Source organism: Notothenia rossii (assembly GCF_949606895.1).
Source record: "Notothenia rossii genome assembly, chromosome: 5".
NCBI lineage: Eukaryota > Metazoa > Chordata > Actinopteri > Perciformes > Nototheniidae > Notothenia > Notothenia rossii.
The window spans coordinates 90,725,604-90,749,078 of record NC_136903.1 but is presented as its reverse complement, the minus strand read 5'-3'; the positions used below and the strand labels follow the sequence as shown (position 1 = coordinate 90,749,078).

Here is a 23,475-nt window from a genome sequence, read left to right as displayed (position 1 = left end):
AGAGTTTCAGCCTTCCACAAATACCCAATTCCTACGAATCCAAAACTGTTTATTGATCCCAGTATGTAGAAATATGCAAATACACATTTTTAAAATATTCAAAAATTACGCTTGTGTCGATGCCAAGAAATGCAGGATATAACCCCAAACTGCAGTGGATTAGAATTGAAGAAGGCCGATCTGTAGGGGCATCTAAAGAAGCCATTTGGATATATTATAGTTATATAACATATTGTGGTGACCACGTATTTAACCACTGGTTCATAATTCAAACTGGGAACTACAGTTGCGGCTATTGTTCCCGCACGGACATTTTATGTGTTGCCTATATATGGTGTTTGCCCTCTTGGCTCTTTTTCTTGTCGACCCGGGCTGCGACCCGACAACATGTCTTATTCTGCTCTCTATTAAAGTACCCTTTCCACATCTCCATCGCACCGCCACCGACTCCATGTCCTCGGCACTACAATATATTAAATATCTTATTATATTTCATATCTTGCTGTGAGTTCTATCCTTATGAACAAATGTCATGTTTAAAAAATCCCAGCTAAGGGGGTTCGCGTCGGGCTGAACCACGCCCCTTAGCTGTGATATAATGAGCATATACCACGGCCTGTCGTGAGCTATTGCTTAAATATATATATATATATATTCATATCTGCATATATATATACGTGTGTCCAATGCAATGCACATATTTTTTCATTCTTGAATATACTATAATATACTATAATATACTTACTTCTATTTATATTTGTTTAATATATGTTTATTTTGAAATTGCAAACAACCAAGTACTGAGATATTCTTGGAAATTAAATGAGAATCCATAAAACGGCTGGTGTTTGGATTCTGGTTACGGCCGACCAGCTATTTGGAGTGGAATGCAGCCCATCCACGGCAGACAGCCCAAAACAGTAATCGAACGCGCCACTTCCGGCTGACAGTGGCGTGGATCATGTAGCTTTCCGCTATCCAAAACTGACCTCCGTCTTTGTGAAACAAATATGTGTTATAACTCTCTAAAACGTGTTAACGTTCTCATTGGACACATTACGTGCCAGTGATCATAAAACCAATCAATCTCACAGATTTCGGGGATGCCCCTGTAAACTGTGTTCGTTATTCTCCCGTCCAGGAGAGAAGCTTTAAAAGGAGACTAAATGGAGTCTCTGTGGAAGTTCAATTGGGTACTTTAATTAAAAAAGGCGCGGGTTTGTCACAAGCATGATATTGTTCAGTCAGACAAACAGCTGTGATCCGCTCCTCGTTAGGGAAGAGAAGAGACCCGATCCCTCGTCCGGTGCTGTTATATATATCCTCTGCTGGCTCCTCCCCGCCAGCCGGCTCGCCTCGTCTCCAATGTCCGTTATTGCATTTAAACAGAGGATTGGTTCTTTTCACATTCAATATATGCTTAACACGCCTTTTCTCCTCATATTCTCTTTCATCACTTTTCATTTAACACATTCTAAACGCTGTAATCAATACTCTAAAAAATACTTCTCGGCTGGTTTGGTTTCCGGTCATTCCGGATGTTGTCACATGCTACTCTCGTCTGTAAACAATAATGTATTCAAATAAACTGTACCTTCATTTAATATTCAGCATGGTAGTATCTCGACATCTATAGTTGTAGTGTTAAATCAGTAGGCTTCGGTTTGCACCACTCCATATCATTTCGCTACTAAATTCACCTCTTTAGGAAATTGTAAATTTACCACATGCTAATTGCCAACCGGAGATGAAAGAGTTTCAGAATAAAGCTTAACAGCTGGTTGTGCACAAGAATTTCTGGTTTTTCAGTGTAAAACTGCATTAAAACTGACGGCATGTTTAAACTACATCTCCCCATTAAAACATTGATTTTAATTTCTAACACCCCCCCTCTCCAGCAATAGATTGATCTGATTGGCAGATTCAAATGCAAGTGCGTTGCCTCTGTCTGTTGATGATGGCACTTTCAAAGAGAAAGCATTCATCAGGTGCTTTGAAACGGAAAAAGTAAAAGAAACGAGAGGAAAATACAGCACGAGAGTCAGGTATGTGTGTAAAACTATTTTAAATTGAAATAATTCTGCATTTACACTACAAGTAGTCTAGTTGTTTAATCCAGGTACCGTCTCTCGGCACTACAACAGCTAAATTAGCTATGTTAGTTCCCTTGTTATGCAGTGTATAACCGGTCCGCAGCTTTGTGAACATTCAATTCGGTAAGATTTTCGATGTTACAGTCAACTGAAGTCGACCCAAGAAAGCCAAAAATAGCAGACTTTTAGATCGCTAACCTTTTTAGCATGAGTCAATGGAGTTTAACATAGCGGAAATTAGCATCGCGGCTATCGGACATTTTTTGACTGGTGAAGATCAATCAATCAATGTCAATCAATGTTTATTTATATAGCCCAATATCACAAATGTTACATTTGTCTCAGTGGACTTCACAGTTTGTACAGAATATCAGTATGACAATACGACACCCTCTGTCCTCAGACCCTCACATCGTACAAGGAAAAACTTCCAGAGAAACCCCACAGTTTAAAGGGAGAAATGGGAGAAACCTCAGGGAGAGCAACAGAGGAGGGATCCATCTCCCAGGACGGACAGACGTCCAATAGATGCCGTGTGTACATTGAAAAGATAATACATTTGCAACATAGGTAGACCAAATGTTTGGAAATGCATGTGTGTATAATAGGAAGATGAATCCACGAGGATATCCATCCAGGACTTATGACCACAGCCACGACTCAAGATCCAGGACTCGCGATCCATGACACAGGACCGCAGGATCATCCATGACTCCGGATCCCGGCGTATATAGACACCAAAAAGAAAGACATTTGGGGAAGCTGGGTTAATCGGAACATGAGAGTACACAGGTATAGACAGAGAGAAGGAAGAAGTAAGATGTCCCCTGACAAACTAAGCCTATATCAGCAAAACTAGGGGCTGAATCTAATCAGCCCTAACTATAAGCTTTATCAAAAAGGAAGGTCTTAAGCGCACTCTTAAAAACGGATAGGGTGTCTGCCGTCCGAACACAAACTGGAAGCTGATTCCACAAAAGTGGAGCTTGATAAGAAAAGGCTCTGGCTCCCATTGTACTTTTAGAGACTCTAGGAACAACCAACAACCCTGCATTCTTGGAACGCAATGCCCTAGTAGGACAGTAGGGTATAATGAGTTATTTAAGGTAAGATGGCGCCTGCCCATTAAGGGCTTTGTAGGCGAGAAGAAGAATTTTAAATTCTATCCTGTGTTCTATAGGGAGCCATTGTAAGGCAGCCAGAACAGGAGTAATGTGGTCCCTTTTCCTAACTCTGGTTAGTACACGAGCTGCAGCATTTTGAATCAGCTGAAGCGACTTGACTGACTTCTTTGTACACCCTGATAATAAGGAGTTACAATAATCCAGCCTTGAAATAACAAATGCATGGACTAGTTTCTCTGCATCGTTTTGAGGCAAGATATGCCTGATTTTTGCAATGTTACCTAGATGGAAGTAGGCGGTCCTTAAAATTGATTTTATGTGGGCGTTAAAGGATAAATCCTGATCAAATATAACACCAAGATTCCTTACAGTCTCACTGGAGGCCAAATTAATGCCATCCATAGTTAATATATCTTTAGATAATTTGTTTCGTAGATTCTTCGGGCCAAGTACAATAACTTCAGTTTTGGTCGTGTTTAACATCAAAAAATGTAAGGTCATCCACGTTTTTAAGTCCTTGAGGCAGTCTTGAATTTTATTTAGATGATTCATTTCATCAGGCTTGATTGATAAATATAGTTGAGTATCATCCGCATAACAATGAAAGTTTACAGAATGATTCCTTATAATATTGCCTAACGGAAGCATATATAGTGTGAACAAAATAGGTCCGAGCACTGAGCCCTGTGGCACTCCATGGCTAACTTTGGTTTGCGTGGAAGATTCATCGTTGACACGTACAAACTGAGAGCGTTCAGATAGATAGGACCTAAACCAGCCTAAAGCAGTTCCCTGTATGCCAACTAAGTGCTCTAGTCTTTGCAATAGGATATCATGGTCGATAGTATCAAATGCAGCACTAAGATCGAGCAAGACAAGAATAGAGACAAGTCCCTTGTCTGAGGCTATTAGAATGTCATTTGTGACTTTAACCAGAGCTGTAGCTGTGCTATGTTGTGTTCTAAAGCCAGACTGAAAATCTTCAAATAAATCATAGTTTTTTAAGTAATCACACAGCTGTTTTGCGACTGCTTTCTCAAGAATTTTTGAGAGGAACGGAAGATTAGAAATAGGTCTATAGTTGGCTAAAACCTCTGGATCGAGTTTTTGCTTTTTAAGAAGCGGTTTTATCACTGCTACTTTGAATGATTGTGGAACATAGCCTGATAATAAAGACATATTCATAACATTTAATAAAGAAGTGCTAATTAATGGAAAAACTTCTTTTAACAGCTTAGTTGGAATCGGGTCTAAGATACACGTTGATGGTTTTGAAGAGAGAATCATTGAATTTAATTGTTCAAGGTTTATGGCTGAAAAGCATTCTAGTTTACTATCTAGTGTAATATTAGAACTTACGTTTCCGGGAGCTGTTGATAACACTATACTGGTCAAAGGCAAGAGGTCAAGATGATGAATGCAAATATTTTCTGTTGCTGTAGCTAGCTAGTTAAGTAATGGAACCACAGTTAGTCTATGTCTTCTGATGTTAGTAACTATGTAGGCTAACATTAGTTAGGCTATGTGTTGTGGACTAATGCATTCAAGTTAGTTCACATTTGAGTTGTTATTGCCCCTGCTGACAATTGTGTGTATAATATGTAGCCTACAGTCAATGGAAAATCACATTTTGCTCTCCAATGTATGTTATTTTAATGTTGACACATAATACAATAACTATATATTTTACAGGAGCATTGTTGAAATACCTAGGTCGAACTAAGCATGCAGAACCACCAGTCAAGAGGACAGAAGAGCCAGGGTGAGGCAGAAGAAGTAAGGAGAGAGGGCCCATGCAGAGAGGCAGACGTCAGTAGTGACGAATCAGACCCACAAGACACTAGGACAGAGGAAACGGATAGCAGTGGTGAGGAACGCACTGTGATTTCATTTCACTGTAATTTTACTTTTCACATGTCACTTTATTCAGTTTAGTTATTTATTCAGATATTGTATTACTGGTACTGCTAATTGCACTATGTGTATTGTTGTATATTGTATACCTATGTATTTACTACTACTACTTACAAAATCGAGGGTTGTAGCTTTGTGTCTGTGCTGTAAACTCATGGTTTGTGCTGGGTGTATGAGGGTTCAATTAATGGGGTTCAGTTTATGTGAGTGTGACTTTAAATCTGGGTGGAGATTCGCGGTGTTTATTGATGTGTTATAAAAAGAGGGGATAAATAAATTAACGTCATTGAGATTTAGGAATCAGGAGAGGCCACTAGTAAGTGTGATTATTATATTGAATGTGATTTAATGTGTATGGGATATGTGTGATCCTAATTGGTGTATTGTTGTTGTCCTTTTTTCTTCTAAGGTTAACAACTTATTTAGATTTGATTAAATCATTCAAACTAGGAGTTGTTTCCGTCCATCTTGATTCCACCCATACTGTCGGGAGATAGACAGTACAGTGTCAGTACATATTTCAGGGTGTTTCTATGCCTTTGTTCATCTAACTTCTAATACTCATAGGCGACTACAACTCCTGCCGATGCCGAGGCCCAGTTCTCCCTTCCCACCACCCCAGGCTCATTGTGCTAGGTAAAACTCTCATTCAATAAAAGTAGTCTTTTAAAGATAAATGCAATTAACATTTAAAAAAGTTTTAAACAGAACTGTTACAGATGCAGATGCTTGGTCCAAATTCCATAAAATATACCAACCAGTAGCGCCACACTCAAAATGTGCAAAGCCTATTCTTCCACTATTTGCATTCCCACATTATTCACCAAGCCAGCCCATGCTTTAATTAGACCCTCCAGAAAAACGCGGGCAAAAATCCTTAATTATGCGATTAGACATGCGGGGTTTTATGTGATTTTATGCGGTGAAATTGCGGGAAGTTAGGAAATATGCGGAAAGTTGCTAAATATGCGGGGGAAAAGAATAACAATTTTTTTAAATATTGGGCTGTCTTATTTATTCTCTCTCACACACAACCTGCCACTAACGTTAAACCCCTTTCCTATTCAATGAAACACATTCAATGTTTATTTATTGTAAAAGCAATTGGGCTATTTTAATCTCACACACACACACACACACACACACTTCTCCGCCTCATTCTGTTTTCATTTACTCGTTCATTATCTGACCAGCTTCAATCTTGTAGGCTACTCACTTCGTTTCTTGTAGCCCTCGAAAGGGTTTTGGAGGTTGATGCCTCGTGAACGTGAGTTGAATGGCTTTCTTGTCTGCAGCAGCAGAAAGCATTTTCGAATGTTTGAATGAATCAAAGCGGGTCGTCACCGTCGATTTTCTCTTATGCTCCAACACACAGTTGCACGGGGTGCAGAATAGTTTCCCCCCACTTTTTGCCCGGTCTTTAGTAGAAATGTTCGTTGGTAAATGAGCTCTATACAGTGTTGTTTACATTCTGTGATGCGCGAGCTGATGACGTCACGTCAAGACGAGTTAACTTTTTTTTCTTCTCAACTTTGTGTGGAAAAATGCGGGGATTATGCAGCCTTTTGATAAATATGCGGCCTTTTAAAAATATGCGCCATTTTGCTGATTATGCGGTAAATTCTGCGATCGCAGAATCGCGTTTTTCTGGAGGGTCTATTTAATATAGATATTATGGATATTGTTATAATTCCTGCTGTCTTTTGTGAACTTCTAATTATTTGTAATTGTTCTGTTCCACAGATGCTGTATTAAACCACCATCCAGGGACCAAGACATTAGATATAAGAAAATCCATTAACACAAGAATTTGTGAGTTAACCACCAGGTGAAGCGAAAAAAACAAGATGGACGATTAAATAGATTACAAGACTGTTTTTTTGGCCCTGTTCCGGACCTTGTTTTAATGAGTGATAAGCTCATGTTTAAAGGATAACAGACTGCTCTTTTTGGCCCTGTATGAAATAACAATGCATCATTTATTAACTATACCTATACAAAATATAATACATTTTCCCTTCATTATGTAATAACACCTCCTTTTGTAATAATTTGCCCATTATGTAGTAAACAAGTTCAATGCAAATATGTAATACATGTCACCACATTTTGAAATATATTATTACATATTGCTGTGGTTATTACAAAATGAGTTGCAAACAATAACATTACAACTGTTTATTTATTTATTCAACCATGAGTCATCCTTACTCATAATTATTTGAAAATATTTTTGATTACAGATTTGAAAACATCGCTGCTTGCTTTAAAAGTAGCACAATTCATTATGTCAAACCTTGGAGAGTATCTAGATATCCCTGCCCTAATGCCAAAGTAACTGCACACTGAATATGTGTCGCCGTTTGATGTCTATGTCTGGACCGCTGCGTAAAAGGAGGGTTTCTGCCCGTTACTTCTCCGCTGTTTTCTTGTCGCTCTTGTCTTGTCAATTAGAAAAGCAAACTGCATGCAGTTTGCTTTTCAGACCAACTGTATACAGTTAAATCGAACGGACTTCTTTGTGCAGATGTGAGCGTCCTTAACAACGGTCAATAAGTCCTTGAAAGCGGTCTGTCTGTTTGGTATTAACAACGTGTCACGTGTTCTGAATTGACCAATCAGAATCGAGTATTCAACTAAGCCATGTAATAAATAATAATAATTCAAGTACATCCTTTCAAACTGAACTTTTCATTGAACATTCAACATTGCAAATGAAATGTGAAATAATATTTAAATATATAAATTACGTATATATAATAAATAAAACAAATAAATTAAATTATAAAATAATTTGTTAATTAAGTGTGTGTGTGCGTGCATGCGTGCGTGTGTGTAGGGAGGCGTGTGGCTCAGTGGTTAGAGGCTTGGTGTTGGGATAAGGGGGAGCACAGGTTCAAACCCCACTGCAGTCAGCATGCCGTTTGTGTGTGTGTGTGTGTGTGTGTGTGTGTGTGTGTGTGTGTGTGTGTGTGTGTGTGTGTGTGTGTGTGTGTGTGTGTGTTCCAATAAAACCGCTCAGCTTTGTGGCGACCAATCATATCTAACAAACTTCCTGCTGACATCACAGTGATGCAGGGCGAGGGTAAAACACTACAGCATGCCGTACACTAAACACACACACACAAACACGCACACCACATATATCCACAATTTAAAAAGGTGCTTGTATATATTCAAACAAAACAACTTCTGCCGTCAAAACAAGTTTTCCAAAATCTGAGGTCAGGCGAGTAACCCATATTTACAATAAGCATAAACAAAGGTTTAGTACAACTTAACACATATTTATTGAACAACAAACCAAGGTTGACACTCCAGAAATTACATCAGAAATATAAATATACATGATCCGATAATACAATCTACAACATAGGCATACAATCTTAAACATCAGGGTGTCCCTGCTCCTTCTGTTATTAGGGTTGTTGGTCTTCTTTAAACAAGGAGCATTATTCAAATCAAATAATCGTTTTTTAAAAGAGCTGCAGATACACACATAATAATAAAGACACGCCAAAAACAGTAAATAGTCAACATACTGTACAAAGACCCGTACAGTACATACATATATAAGTACAACTACAACATCCCAATATATTTCAATTAAAACACTTAAATCGTTGATCAGTGAACCGTTGGTGCTCAATAAAAAATGAGTGAAAGTCTGTGCAGATTTAAGATCAGCTGCAAATATAAGTCAATGATCGATGGTTGTAATTTAAATGCAGATAGCACTTTATAGGGATAAAGTAACTAATGGGAGAATATTGATATATAAACTGAACAGCAGAGGCCCCAGATTAGAGCCTTGTGGAACTCCCAATGAGCATGATTTTCACGGAGGGAGAGCAAGCAGAGAAAAAACACATTTAGCAGAGGTGGGAAAAGTACTCAGGTCTTGTAGTTGAGTAAAAGTAGAAGTACTCAGATCTTGTTCTTGAGTAAAAGTAGAAGTACTCAGATCCTGTGCTTGAGTAAAAGTAGAAGTACTCAGATCTTGTACTTGAGTAAAAGTAGAAGTACTCAGATCTTGTTCTTGAGTAAAAGTAGAAGTACTCAGATCTTGTACTTGAGTCAAAGTAGAAGTACTCAGATCTTGTTCTTGAGTAAAAGTAGAAGTACTCAGATCTTGTACTTGAGTCAAAGTAGAAGTACTCTGATCTTGTATTTGAGTTAAAGTAGAAGTACTCAGATCTTGTACTTGAGTAAAAGTAGAAGTACCAGAGTGTAGGAATACTCTGTTCCAGTAAAAGTACTGCATTCAAGATGTTCCTCAAGTAAAAGTAGAAAAGTATTGTCATCAAAATATAGTGAAAGTAGCGACAGTAAAAGTAGTCATTGTGCAGATTGGTCCATTTCAGAATAATATATATGATATGTTTTATAATGATTGATCATGAAAGTGTTCTCAAAGCTGGTAAAGGTGCAGCTAGTTTGAATGACTTTGTATACTGCAGGGTAGCTGGTGGATTTACTCCAGGTGGAACTAAAGTCTGATTTAACATTTGATTATATTTCATATCATTCATCCACATCTGTAAAGTAACTAAAGGTAGAAGTACAAAATAAAATAACATTGAAATACTCAACTAAAGTACAAGTACCTCAACATTGTGCTTAAGCATAAGCACAGTACTTGAGTTAATTTACTTAGTTGCTTCACACCACTGGCTGCTAGTCTCCATTCCACGTTCTGTAGAGCCAGTTTTTCCACATGCGTCACAAAGAAGTACGAGACAATGACTTAAAAAAATCTTTGTCATTTCTACCATCTGCATACAGTATTAGATGTGTATGTAGACGGACATTTGGAGTCATATACAATATGGGAAATTATATAATATCCGAATTTGGGATGAATAAAGTATCATCCATACATCTATCTATCAATCTATCTATCTATCTATCTATCTATCTATCTGTCTATCTATCTATCCATCTATCTATCTATCAATCTATCTATCTATCTTTAGGCCCTCATATTTGTATTTGTATAGAAACTAAAGGTAGAAGTACAAAATAAAATAACATTTAAATACTCAAGTAAAGTACAAGTACCTCAACATTGTGCTTGAGTACAGTACTTGAGTTAATTTACTTATCTATCTATCTAGTGTGAGCTTATCTCTCTGTACAGCACTTTGGTCTGAAGGTATTAAAGTGCTATATAAATAAAGTTGGATTGGATCTATCTTCTATCTATCTACCTACCTACCTACCTACATCTATCTATCTATCTATCTGTCCTGATTCACTTCTGGTAAAATCTTTATAGGGATTTTATCCGTATTGCTAATGTATGGAAACATCCTCTCAGTGAAAGTGTGTGTGAAGGTGTGTATGTGTGTGTTAGTGTCAGGATCAGAGAACGACAACTTTCCTCTGTTCCAGTCCAGATGCACTCTGACCCTCTGGAGCTTCGTTGGCACTGAGAGATTACTTGGTTCTGTTGATGGGGAGAGTATTTTGTATTTTCCATTAGACAATCCTATTCTCCATAATCCAGACTCTGCTTTCCCTTTCCTTTTGATGGACTCTGTGGCTACACCTAGAAACCAGCATGCACTGCCTCCAACTTCAACATCCCAGCTGTGAGTCCCTGAGTTAAAGCCCTCAGAGCCCAGGACACGCCAGTAATAATCAAACCTCTCTGGATTATCAGGAAGTTCCTGTCTCTCTTCTCCTGCTCTCACTCTGGTCAGATCTTCAGACAGGATGAGTTGTGGATGAGCAGTGTTTGGGTCCAGGATGAGAGGAGAGTAGGACACCATGTCCTTCATCTTGCTCCAGATGTTGAAGCTGAGGTTGCCCAGGTGTTTGGCCTGGTCTATCAGAGCTCCTGAGGGCAGCTGTGGAGCCTCCAGCAGGGGGCGCTGCAGCTTCTCCACTGCAGCCTTGTAGTTGTGCAGGAAGGAGACGTCTTCAGCTCTCAGCTCCTCCTCTGTGGCTCTGACTGTGTGTGAAAGAGCTGCTATCTCTCTGCTCACAGCCTCCATCTTCTCCTCCATCATCCTCCTCTTCTGCTCCTCTTCCTCCCTCAGTGCAGCCATCCTGGCCTCCTCTTCCTCTTCTAGAAACTGGTGAAGCTTCTTGAACTGCTCCTTAATCTGCGTCTCTGTGTGTTGAGCCTGGACCTTCATGTGTCCTGCTGTTTGATCACACTTCACTTTAACTTCTTCAAAGAGCTTCAGTTTCTCCTGAAAGGGCTGCAGAGACTTCTGGAGCTCCTCTCTGAGATCCTGAGCAGCTTCATCCATGGGTCTGAATCTGTGGTTGGTGTGTGTTTTTGAATCCCTGCAGACGACACACACTGGCTGCTGATGGTCCAGACAGAAGAGTTTGAGTTTCTCAAGGTGTAGACGGCAAAAAATCTCAGACCTCGTTGAAACTTTCTGATCTCTCTTCACTAAGAAACTCTCACACAGGTTCTTCAACACCAGGTTATGAGGAGGATCACTCCTTGATGACCTTCTCTTACAAACTGGACACTCGTGTGTTTGATTTCCTTTCCACCAGTTCTTCAGACAGGCTTTACAGAAGCTGTGGCTACATGTCAGGACAACTGGATCATTAAAGACGTCATGGCAGACCGGACAGGAGAGATCCTCCTCTGATATGGACGCCATTGTGGGTTGCAAAATGCTGAAAATGAAGCAGACAGACAGCAAGAGCTCAAGCACTGTCAGTATGGCAGTTCTCTATCAAGTGGTGTTTTCTGTTTAGTAGTAATAAACTTACATTCAGTGTGAATTCTCAGTAGTCCAGTTTTCCACTTGTGAATTGAAGTTTGCTCCGAAAGTAAATCTCTCGGTCTTTGTCCCCGAACGACACTGGTGTTAATCCTTGTTTGTCTCAGGTGAGCCATGCAGTGGGCGGAGCATTTTTGTTCAAATGTCACAGACCAGGTTCCTCATTCTCTCATAAAAGCCAACGCCCTACGACTTGTACTTTGAAATGTAATCACAACCTACCTTGTTGGAATCCAGCCAGGTATTTGTTGCATGTCCTCAGGTTAAAGTGCAGTCATGTCACTGTCGTGGAAATATCTCCGCAACGGAGCGAGCTTAAATTCATCACACATGTTTGTAACTTTTCAGGCAACTTGTAATCTATTATAGAAAAACAATTTATATTTTCTCAGATTTCAAGAAGCGTATAAAACAAACCAGCCTGTCCTCCTACAAAAAACGACCATAGGCCGATTGTTCAAGCTCTTATTACGACCCAGAGACACGTTTTAAAGTGTATGTTGTGCTCTAGTGGTCGTGTAAGAAACAACATGCTTGATTGCACACGCTCCGGAGGGACGTTTATTCACAAATAACCCTCTCTGGAAAATCCTAAATTGTGGAATAGTTTGGCCATTAAAATGCTTTTTGATTCGATTTCTAGCGAGAAGTGTATATTGTACTCGTAGAATCCACGTCCAGTCGATGGGTAGGATCTATAGTTTGATAGATATTACGAAGATGATTTGAGGTCTCGCCAGGATAACGTGTATATGCGGCAGCTTCCATGTAAAGTTAGCGTCAACCCTCACGGGGTGAAAACAGTTTTTCCGGTCTCGAAGTTTTCATAATAAAACCGGATGTATTCCCCTCACTGTGAAATGATTACACAATGATATCTGCATTCCTCATCCACTAAAAAACATCAGTTTATCTTTGTTAATTACACAATATTGATTGGTTTGAATTGTGTGCAATGCTTTTATGTTTTTAACCTTCAATTCGGAGAAACAAATAGTTTTTTCGGAGTTTAGACACTACAGAGTTTCCGAAGACACCAGACCCGGCGTCATGGGCGGGCCCGCCCATCCAGGGTTTGGGCCCGCTGTTTTAATCAGGGCTGAATACAACATTTTAATTGTTCTATGATTATGTTTATTGTTTTTATTTGTAGGGCTTTGTCCTAATAGTTATTTTTGTTTTAAACTAGGCTATGTTGAAAGATTATTTTAATATCATTTTTTTATTTTGCTGTGAAATTCTGAATGAAAGTGAGATGCGGCACAGCAGCCGTAACAACAGTTCACGAGCGCCTCCCTCACTTTTCGTATTTCCCACAATTAGAAGTTGCCAGTATTAACTGTGTACACCCTGGAGGTTTAGGGGGTACGAAACACAGTGGTGTTATCACATTTAAAACATATAATTAATAAATGGGTGAAAATTGCTTGTTTTCATAATGGGCAGCATTCACATGACAGCTAAGGTCAGAAGAGCTTTATTTAACAGCTGGTCTTATGTCTGTGACCCCGCCTGTTGTTCATTGATAAACCGGAAACATGCACTTGTCAAGGTTCAGAGGCACATTTTGCAAATATGGCATTAGCCATCGATCCTCTTAAGATAAGATAAGATATACTTTATTGATCCCAAGTTGGGAAACGTTTTTGTTACAGCAGCATACTACTTTGTTCTACTCCACTACAATTCAGAGATTAACCTGGTATTTTTACTCCACTACATTTATTTTATTTACTTTGCAGATTCTGATTAATGATGTGAAATATAAACGACCCTTAAATCAGACTTTAGTTACACCTGAGTCAAATTCAGGGAAGGTGATTGTACTTTGTCAGACTTAATATTTATCTGTGGATACCCCCAACGTTTTTTTCTTATTCAAAAGAAGACCTTAACTTAAAGTATTCTTTCATGTTTAAAGCACATCCTGCTTGTACTGTTCTCACTAGATGTTCCTGGAATCTAGCTATTCAGTCAGCATAAACATGAACTTCAAAAGCTGTGTACTGAAGCTCTTGAATATTCTTATATTCTTTATTGTAAAACTGTAACACACAAGAAAAAGACATTGTTTTACAGTTGCAATGAGATAAGTATACATGACAGGTATACAGAAACACGACATAAATGACCATGCTATGGTAATGCTATGCTAGTTAGACAGCTTAGAAGGCTAACAAACTAATCTATTGTGAAGAAAAAACAAGAGTTTAGCTAAATGCTAACAGTGCTAAGCTAACAACAAGCGAATATGCTAAGCTAACGACGAGCTAGTATGCTAAAGAGGCTAAGCTAACAACAAGTTAATACGCTAACGACAAGCTAGTATGCTAAAGAGGCTAAGCTAACAACGAGCTGATACGCTAACGAACACATTAACATGAGGCGTTAGCTTAGGCCTAGTGGTGCAGATGCAGTTTAACGTCACATAATAAAGGTATGAAATACGATCAAATTATGAAATAAACTCTGTTCTACATTAATATAGTTTCAACTAACATATTTACTTACAGACAATAAAGTATTATTTTATTTTTTTGAAATGTTTTCCGATTTCATATCGCATAAACACCATATCCCAACGTGCATTGCGGCGTGATTTTAGCCGATCAAAACCTCTGAAAAAAGAAAGGTGTCTCAGAATCGAAAGGGAAAAACACAAAAGCATTGTACACAATTTAAATCAATAAATGTCGTATAATTAACGAGGATAAACTGATTTGTTTGAGTTGACGAGTAGGCTACTGCAGATATCACTGCTAAATCATTTGATCATTGGTTTTATTATGAAAACGTTGAGACCGGAAATACTGTTTTCAACCCGTAACTTTACATGGAGGCTGCCGCGTACCTCAAATCATCTTCGTAATATCTATCAAACTATAGATCCTACATATCGACTGGACCTGGATTCTAAGAGTAGAATCTACACTTCTCGCTAGAAATCTAATCAAAAAGCGTTTTAATGGCCAAACTCTCCTACAATTTAGGATTTGACAGAGAGGGTTATTTCTGAATAAACGACCATCTGTAACATTAGCATTCAACGGGAGCTCTAGGGGGCGAAAACTTTAAAACATAATTATAGGTAGTAATAAGGGCCTGAACAATCGGCCCATTTAGTCGCATGAGTTGGAGGACTTGTTGAAAAAAACAATGGATGTCTTATTTGAACAATTATCCATCTTGGAAGTCATTTTAGATGTTCTAGGAGTTAGATGGCGATTATAGATCCAATTATGCATCCCATGAAGCATTGCAGGAACTCAGAGGAATCAGAGGCTGTTGTTGAGGCTGCATACTATTTTTTTTTGGTCTGCCTTTTTTTTTGTAGGCAGACCAGTGCTTGAATTGGAATAAAAAAGGTGCCAGTACTCTAAATCAGCAACAAGTATTTGGCACAAAGTCATAGTATATCCTATAATGCTGGTGGGTTTGTCTCTTTACTGTATATTTTAGAAAGGCTCACTGTACTTAAACAAAAGAACTCAGGGTGCATCTGAGATTAGAGGGGGTGCAGTGGTAAAGTGCTATTTTTATAAGTGGGGAGTGGACCTGACACCCTCTAGTCTAGGGGGGTCCGGGGGCATGCTCCCCCGGGAACATTATTTTTTTTAAATATTGAAGTTAAATGCATCAATCTGGTGCACTTTGAGAGCAAAATGAAGAGATATATGGATACCTCTCAACATCCATATGAAACAACTGTAAACAGATTTACTTTTTCTTTATGGATATAAAAGAAAGTAAAGCTTGACTCCTACTGGCTGGTTAAATGACTCCTCGTCCCTGAGGCCTCTACCAGTTTTTTGTGCCATTTTGCTGGATTTATTTGTCAATAGCGTTGCTGCACAAAGTGATAGCCCTCTAGTTTAAATCTACTACCCAAAAAGAAACATATGGAGATGGTTTACTATTTAAACAAAATTGCAAATCTATTTGGGAACAGTGGGGCCGGGCCTCAAATCCTATAGGGGGGTCCGGGGGCATGCTCCCCCGCTAAGATTTTTTTTTAAATGTTGGACTTAAATGCATCCATCTGGTGCATTTTGAGGGGGAAATAAAGAGACTACACCCATATGAAACAAAAATGTATACATTTAAATAATCATACAATCATAAGTACATGGCCATAACCAATAACATACAATATCCAATATGAAAAAACATTGAAACTTGTTTATTTATTTGTTTTTGGTTCATTTATAGTTGTGAGTGTGTCTGGGCTCCTGAATCGGCCTCTCCTGTCTCCCTCCTCTCCCCCCTGCTCCTCTTTGAGGCAACAGCAAAGACTAGTTTTAGCTCTCAACAAGTTTATCTTACCTTTTTTCACCTAGTTAACATTTTGTTTGTATTATTCATGCATATTTTACTAATCACTACCCCCTCAAATGGAAATATGTGTTTACATAAATGGTGACCGAAACGTTTGAGACCCACTGAGATAACTTAAACTAAGTTAACTATCTAAAGACTCAGAGAGTAATTTACCTCACCAGAGCTGTAGTTATCAGCCTCTCAGTCTGACAGCAAAGGACTTTCCCTCCACCTTGTTGTTGAAAAAGCTCCTTATATCCGTTAGCGCAGCTAGCTAGCACCAGATGCTAACAACAATACACGTAACCGGTGCGCGCGCTTTCTCGCTCGCTCGCGCCACACATACACCAACACACACCCTCCCGAGCTTGAATGACACACAGAGACCAATCGAGGGGATTAGTATGATCTGTATGAAAGTGGCAATGTCGGCAGGCCACGTCATGTAGACAGCCAGTCACCCTCTGTGAGGCAGAGTCAGACCCACATTTGCGCTGCGTTGCGTTTACAATATATACGTATATTGCCGGCGGCTGAGTACCGGCATTTTACTGAGTACCGGCACCTTGCCGGTACTCAGTAAGAAGTGCCGGTACCACATGGGTAAAAATCAGAAGTGCCGGTACTGCGTACCGGTGAGTACCGGCCCAATTCAAGCACTGAGGCAGACCATGCAGGCCAGTGCCCCTCCTCAAGATGTAGACAGTGTACTGTAGCCCTCTGGCTTGTATCTGGCACAATTAACATTCTTGACATAAAGCGCCATTACTTTTTTTGTAAATATTATATATATATATTGATTTTGCTGCTTTAAAATACTAAATGTTTTCCCCATGGTCACCAAGAGTTGAAATAACTATTTTCTGATCATGAGACTTACAGAATACTTTTCACTGTAGGATTTGAATACATTTCTGAGTGATAACACTTTCATCTTGTTTTTTCTTTTGTACTTGTAGTCTCACAACTATTTGTACACTCATGTGAAACATCCAAAAACATCACCAACGTCCAAAAACATCACTATGATCCAAAAGGTTCACCAATGTCCAAAAAAGATCACCAAAATCTAAAAAGATTATCAACGTCCCAAAAGTACACAATATCCAAAAAGATTACCAACATCTAAAGGAACAGAAAAGATGACATGTGGCAGAAGCAGTTATTGGTGCTGCCGGATTTGGCACCCACACTATAACTTTGTCCTAGATAGTCGTACTGTTATCAAAATCACACATGGTGTTGGTTGTTTCCATCTTATTTGAGAAGGTTTTCCAATCTCCGGCAGAGCAGATTTTCTATCTTGAGGATAATTAAGACCTTGGTTTTGCATGCTGAGCAAGTCGTTTCTCTGTTTCTGTTCTACTATCTGAATAAAATTACCCTTTTTTCCTGGCAATGAGAAATCTCTGTCTTTATAAGTTCAAGTGTTTGAAAGTCTTTCTACTGTGCATGAACACAAAATAAAGCCAACTCGTGATGACCCTCCAGCGTGCTGCCCTGCCGGTCCAGGATGGCCCTCCTCAGCTGGTCTATCGAGAGGACGCCGGCAGAATGTGAACAACCAACTGCGCCCCCCCGGAGAGCAGGGGCAGCAGCCGCACTGCCGAGTTCATAGTCTCAATCTCTACCGTCAAGGCTTCCTCAAACTAACATGACGTTAATTAAGTAAATTATCATCTTGTCTTAAAACTTTAAGTTTTTTTCAATGTGTTTTCACTGCCTATAAACAAGCGCTTTCACACCGGAGTACTTTTCGCCCCGAACTAGGCCGATAGGTGGGGAGATTTGGTTTCACACTAAAAAGATCTGGAACTAGTCCCTAGTTCGCACGAACATTTTCACCCCCAGATAGTCCCTGCTAGAGAGGTGGTACTTTCCTGGGGAGGAAATGGTTCGTGGGTGTGTCGGTCCCACTAACAATTTCTGATTAGCTGGGCGAATTGGAAACAACGCCCCGTAGCACTCCGAAAAGTTTTGTGAAGCCGCCATTTTATTTGCTCGCATTAGCATTAGCCCAGCGCACCAACGGAGAGAGACTAACTTATGGCAACACAAAATAAAACATGGGAGCGGTGGAGTGATGAGGAGGTGTTGGCACTTCTGGCAATTTACTCTGAAGGCGCTACCCAGCAGCTTCTACTGAAGCCAGTCCCCAACGCCGGGGCACTCCGGGACTTCGGGTGGAAGTATACGCCATGAAGTTGTTTGCGGCCTGCCAGTAAACCCAAAGCAGAAGAAGACGAAGTGACGTCAGCGGCTTAATTTGCGTAATCCTTCCTCAGGGACTTATTCCGGTGTGAACTTGATAGACTTGTACAGTTCCAGGGACTAAAGAGTTCGGGGGGAACAAGTACCAGCTAAGTACTTGGTGCGAAAATGGCTAATAGCCGCTTTTACACCAGCGTATACTCACACTCACACACAGACACGCAGACACACACACACACACACACACACACACACACACACACACACACACACACACACACACACACACACACACACACACACACACACACACACACACACACACACACACACACACACACACACACACACACACACACACACACACAGACATGTCTAGACACCCCCTCGTATGTTTGACCCTGTGATCCTGTGTCAATGGACAGACACAGAGTAGAGAAGATTTATCACAGATAATTTTATATCTGCAGGTACACACATAACAATCAAGACACGCTACAAGAGATAAATAGTCTTCATGACATTTAAGAATTGTACACACTGATCAAAGCCACATCAACATATTGTACAAAGACCTGCACATACACATATAAGTACAACTACAACATTCCAATATATTTCAATTAAAACACTTGAATAATTGATAATTTCTCAATAAAAAAAGAGTGAAAGTCTCTGCAAATTTAAGATCAGCTGCAAATATAAGCCAATGATTGATGGTTGTAATTTAAATGCAGATAGCACTTTATAGGGGTAAAGATGTATCCATTAGCTCTAAACTGTGGATACATTGTTTTTTGGCAACTTGTTCAACATCCTCCATCAGTGTCCATGATCGTGTTGTCAGCATACATGTGAATTTTTTTAAATCTTCACAAACTAATGGGAGATAATTGATATATAACTGAACAGCAGAGGCCCCAGAATAGAGCCTTGTGGAACTCCCAATGAGCATGATTTTAACGGAGAGAGAGCAAGCAGAAAAAAAATTCTTTTAGCAGAGCTGGAAAAAGTACTCTGATCTTGTATTTGAGTTAAAGTAGAAGTACTCAGATCTTGTACTTGAGTAAAAGTAGAAGTACCAGAGTGTAGGAATACTCTGTTACAGTAAAAGTCCTGCATTCAAAATGTTCCTCAAGTGAAAGTAGAAAAGTATTATCATCAAAATATAGTGAAAGTAGCGACAGTAAAAGTAGTCATTGTGCAGATTGGTCCATTTCAGAATAATATATATGATATGTTTTATAATGATTGATCATGAAAGTGTTCTCAAAGCTGGTAAAGGTGCAGCTAGTTTGAATGACTTTGTATACTGCAGGGTAGCTGGTGGATTTACTCCAGGTGGAACTAAAGTCTGATTTAACACTTGATTATATTTCATATCATTCATCCACATCTGAGAAGTAACTAAAGGTAGAAGTACAAAATAAAATAACATTGAAATACTCAACTAAAGTACAAGTACCTCAACATTGTGCTTAAGCATAAGCACAGTACTTGAGTTAATTTACTTAGTTGCTTCACACCACTGGCTGCTAGTCTCCATTCCACGTTCTGTAGAGCCAGTTTTTCCACATGCGTCACAAAGAAGTACGAGACAATGACTTAAAAAAATCTTTGTCAGTTCTACCATCTGCATACAGTATTAGATGTGTATGTAGATGGACATTTGGAGTCATATACAATATGGGAAATTATATAATATCCGAATTTGGGATGAATAAAGTATCATCCATACATCCATCTATCCATCTATCCATATATCTATCTATCTATCTATCTATCTATCTATCTATCTATCTATCTTTAGGCTCTCAAATTTGTGATAACAACCATCAGCCTTGTCCTAATCCACTTCTGGTAAAATCTTTATAGGGATTTTATCCTTATTGCTAAAGTATGGAAACAGCTTCTCAGTGAAAGTTTGTTTGAAGGTCAGGATGTGTGCGTTGCTATTAAGATCAGAGAATGACAACTCTCCTCTGTTCCAGTCCAGATTCACTCTGACCCTCTGGAGCTTCGTTGGCACTGGGAGATCGTTTGGTTTTGTTGATGGGGAGAACATTTTGTATTTTCCATTAGACAATCCTATTCTCCATAATCCAGACTCTGCTATCCCTTTCCTTTTGATGGACTCTGTGGCTACACCAAGAAACCAGCATGCACTGCCTCCAACTTCAACATCCCAGCTGTGAGTCCCTGAGTTAAAGCCCTCAGAGCCCAGGACTGAGTAGTAGTATTTATGAAACCTCTCTGGATTATCAGGAAGTTTCTGTATCTCTCCTCCTGCTCTCACTCTGGTCAGATCTTCAGACAGGATGAGTTGTGGATGAGCAGTGTTTGGGTCCAGGATGAGAGGAGAGTAGGACACCATGTCCTTCATCTTGCTCCAGATGTTGAAGCTGAGGTTGCCCAGGTGTTTGGCCTGGTCTATCAGAGCTCCTGAGGGCAGCTCTGGATCCTCCAGCAGGGGGCGCTGCAGCTTCTCCACTGCAGCCTTGTAGTTGTGCAGGAAGGAGACGTCTTCAGCTGTCAGCTCCTCCTCTGTGGCTCTGACTGTGTGTGAAAGAGCTGCTATCTCTCTGCTCACAGCCTCCATCTTCTCCTCCATCATCCTCCTCTTCTGCTCCTCTTCCTCCCTCAGTGCAGCCATCCTGGCCTCCTCTTCCTCTTCTAGAAACTGGTGAAGCTTCTTGAACTGCTCCTTAATCTGCGTCTCTGTGTGTTGAGCCTGGACCTTCATGTGTCCTGCTGTTTGATCACACTTCACTTTAACTTCTTCAAAGAGCTTCAGTTTCTCCTGAAAGGGCTGCAGAGACTTCTGGAGCTCCTCTCTGAGATCCTGAGCAGCTTCATCCATGGGTCTGAATCTGTGGTTGGTGTGTGTTTTTGAATCCCTGCAGACGACACACAGTGGCTGCTGATGGTCCAGACAGAAGAGTTTGAGTTTCTCAAGGTGTAGACGGCAAAAAATCTCAGACCCCGTTGAAACTTTCTAATCTCTCTTCACTAAGAAACTCTCACACAGGTTCTTCAACACCAGGTTATGAGGAGGATCACTCCTTGATGACCTTCTCTTACAAACTGGACACTCGTGTGTTTGATTTCCTTTCCACCAGTTCTTCAGACAGGCTTTACAGAAGCTGTGGCTACATGTCAGGACAACTGGATCATTAAAGACGTCATGGCAGACCGGACAGGAGAGATCCTCCTCTGATATGGACGCCATTGTGTGTTGCAAAATGCTGAAAATGAATCAGACAGACAGCAAGAGTTCAAGCACTGTCAGTATGGCAGTTCTCTATCAAGTGGTGTTTTCTCTTTAGTAGTAATAAACTTACATTCAGTCTGAATTCTCAGTAGTCCAGTTTTCCACTTGTGAATTGAAGTTTCCTACGAAAGTAAATCTCTCGGTCTTTGTCTCCGAACGACACTGGTGTTAATCCTTGTTTGTCTCAGGTGAGCCATGCAGTGGGCGGAGCATTTTTGTTCAAATGTCACAGACCAGGTTCCTCATTCTCTCATAAAAGCCAACGCCCTACGACTTGTACTTTGAAATGTAATCACAACCTACCTTGTTGGAATCCAGCCAGGTATTTGTTGCATGTCCTCAGGTTAAAGTGCAGTCATGTCACTGTTGTGGAAATATCTCCGCAACGGAGCGAGCTTAAATTCATAACACATGTTTGGAACTTTTCAGGCAACTTGTAATCTATTATAGAAAAACAATTTATATTTTCTCAGATTTCAAGAAGCGTATAAAACAAACCAGCCTGTCCTCCTACAAAAAACGACCATAGGCCGATTGTTCAAGCCCTTATTACGACCCAGAGACACGTTTTAAAGTGTATGTTGTGCTCTAGTGGTCGTGTAAGAAACAACATGCTTGATTGCACACGCTCCGGAGGGACTTTATTCACAAATAACCCTCTCTGGAAAATCCTAAATTGTGGAATAGTTTGGCCACTAAAATGCTTTTTGATTCGATTTCTAGCGAGAAGTGTATATTGTACTCTTAGAATCCACGTCCAGTCGATGGGTAGGATCTATAGTTTGATAGATATTACGAAGATGATTTGAGGTCTCACCAGGATAACGTGTACATGCGGCAGCTTCCATGTAAAGTTAGCGTCAACCCTCACGGGGTGAAAACAGTTTTTCCGGTCTCGAAGCTTTCATAATAAAACCGGATGTATTCCCCTCACTGTGAAATGATTACACAATGATATCTGCATTCCTCATCCACTAAAAAACATCAGTTTATCTTTGTTAATTACACAATATTGATTGGTTTGAATTGTGTACAATGCTTTTATGTTTTTAACCTTCGATTCGGAGAAACAAATAGTTTTTTCGGAGTTTAGACACTACAGAGTTTCCGAAGACACCAGACCTGGCGTCATGGGCGGGCCCCATGGGGCCGGGCTCGCCCATCCAGGGTTTGGGCCAGCTGTTTTAATCAGGGCTGAATACAACATTTTAATTGTTCTATGATTATGTTTATTGTTTTTATTTGTAGGGCTTTGTCCTAATAGTTATTTTTGTTTTAAACTAGGCTATGTTGAAAGATTAGTTTAATATCATTTTTTTATTTTGCTGTGAAATTCTGAATGAAATTCTGAATGAAATTCTGAATGAAATTCTGAATGAAAGTGAGATGCGGCACAGCAGCCGTAACAACAGTTCACGAGCGCCTCCCTCACTTTTCGTATTTCCCACAATTAGAAGTTGCCAGTATTAACTGTGTACACCCTGGAGGTTTAGGGGGTACGAAACACAGTGGTGTTATCACATTTAAAACATATAATTAATAAATGGGTGAAAATTGCTTGTTTTCATAATGGGCAGCATTCACATGACAGCTAAGGTCAGAAGAGCTTTATTTAACAGCTGGTCTTATGTCTGTGACCCCTCCTGTTGTTCATTGATAAGCCTGAAACATGCACTTGTCAAGGTTCAGAGGCACATTTTGCAAATATGGCAGTAGCCATCGATCATCTTAAGATAAGATAAGATATACTTTATTGATCCCAAGTTGGGAAATGTTTTTGTTACAGCAGCATA

General features: G+C 39.8%; 1 pseudogene across 1 annotated transcript; it reads right to left on the bottom strand.

The window, feature by feature from the left end:
- Nucleotides 1–8,397: 8,397 nt before the first annotated feature.
- Nucleotides 8,398–21,875, bottom strand: LOC307038953 (annotated as a pseudogene). Its single transcript, XR_013810667.1, has 4 exons — nt 21,753–21,875; nt 20,267–21,656; nt 17,770–17,849; nt 8,398–11,776 (listed from the first exon to the last, which is right to left on the bottom strand). The product of XR_013810667.1 is annotated as an uncharacterized misc_RNA (transcript).
- Nucleotides 21,876–23,475: the final 1,600 nt, after the last annotated feature.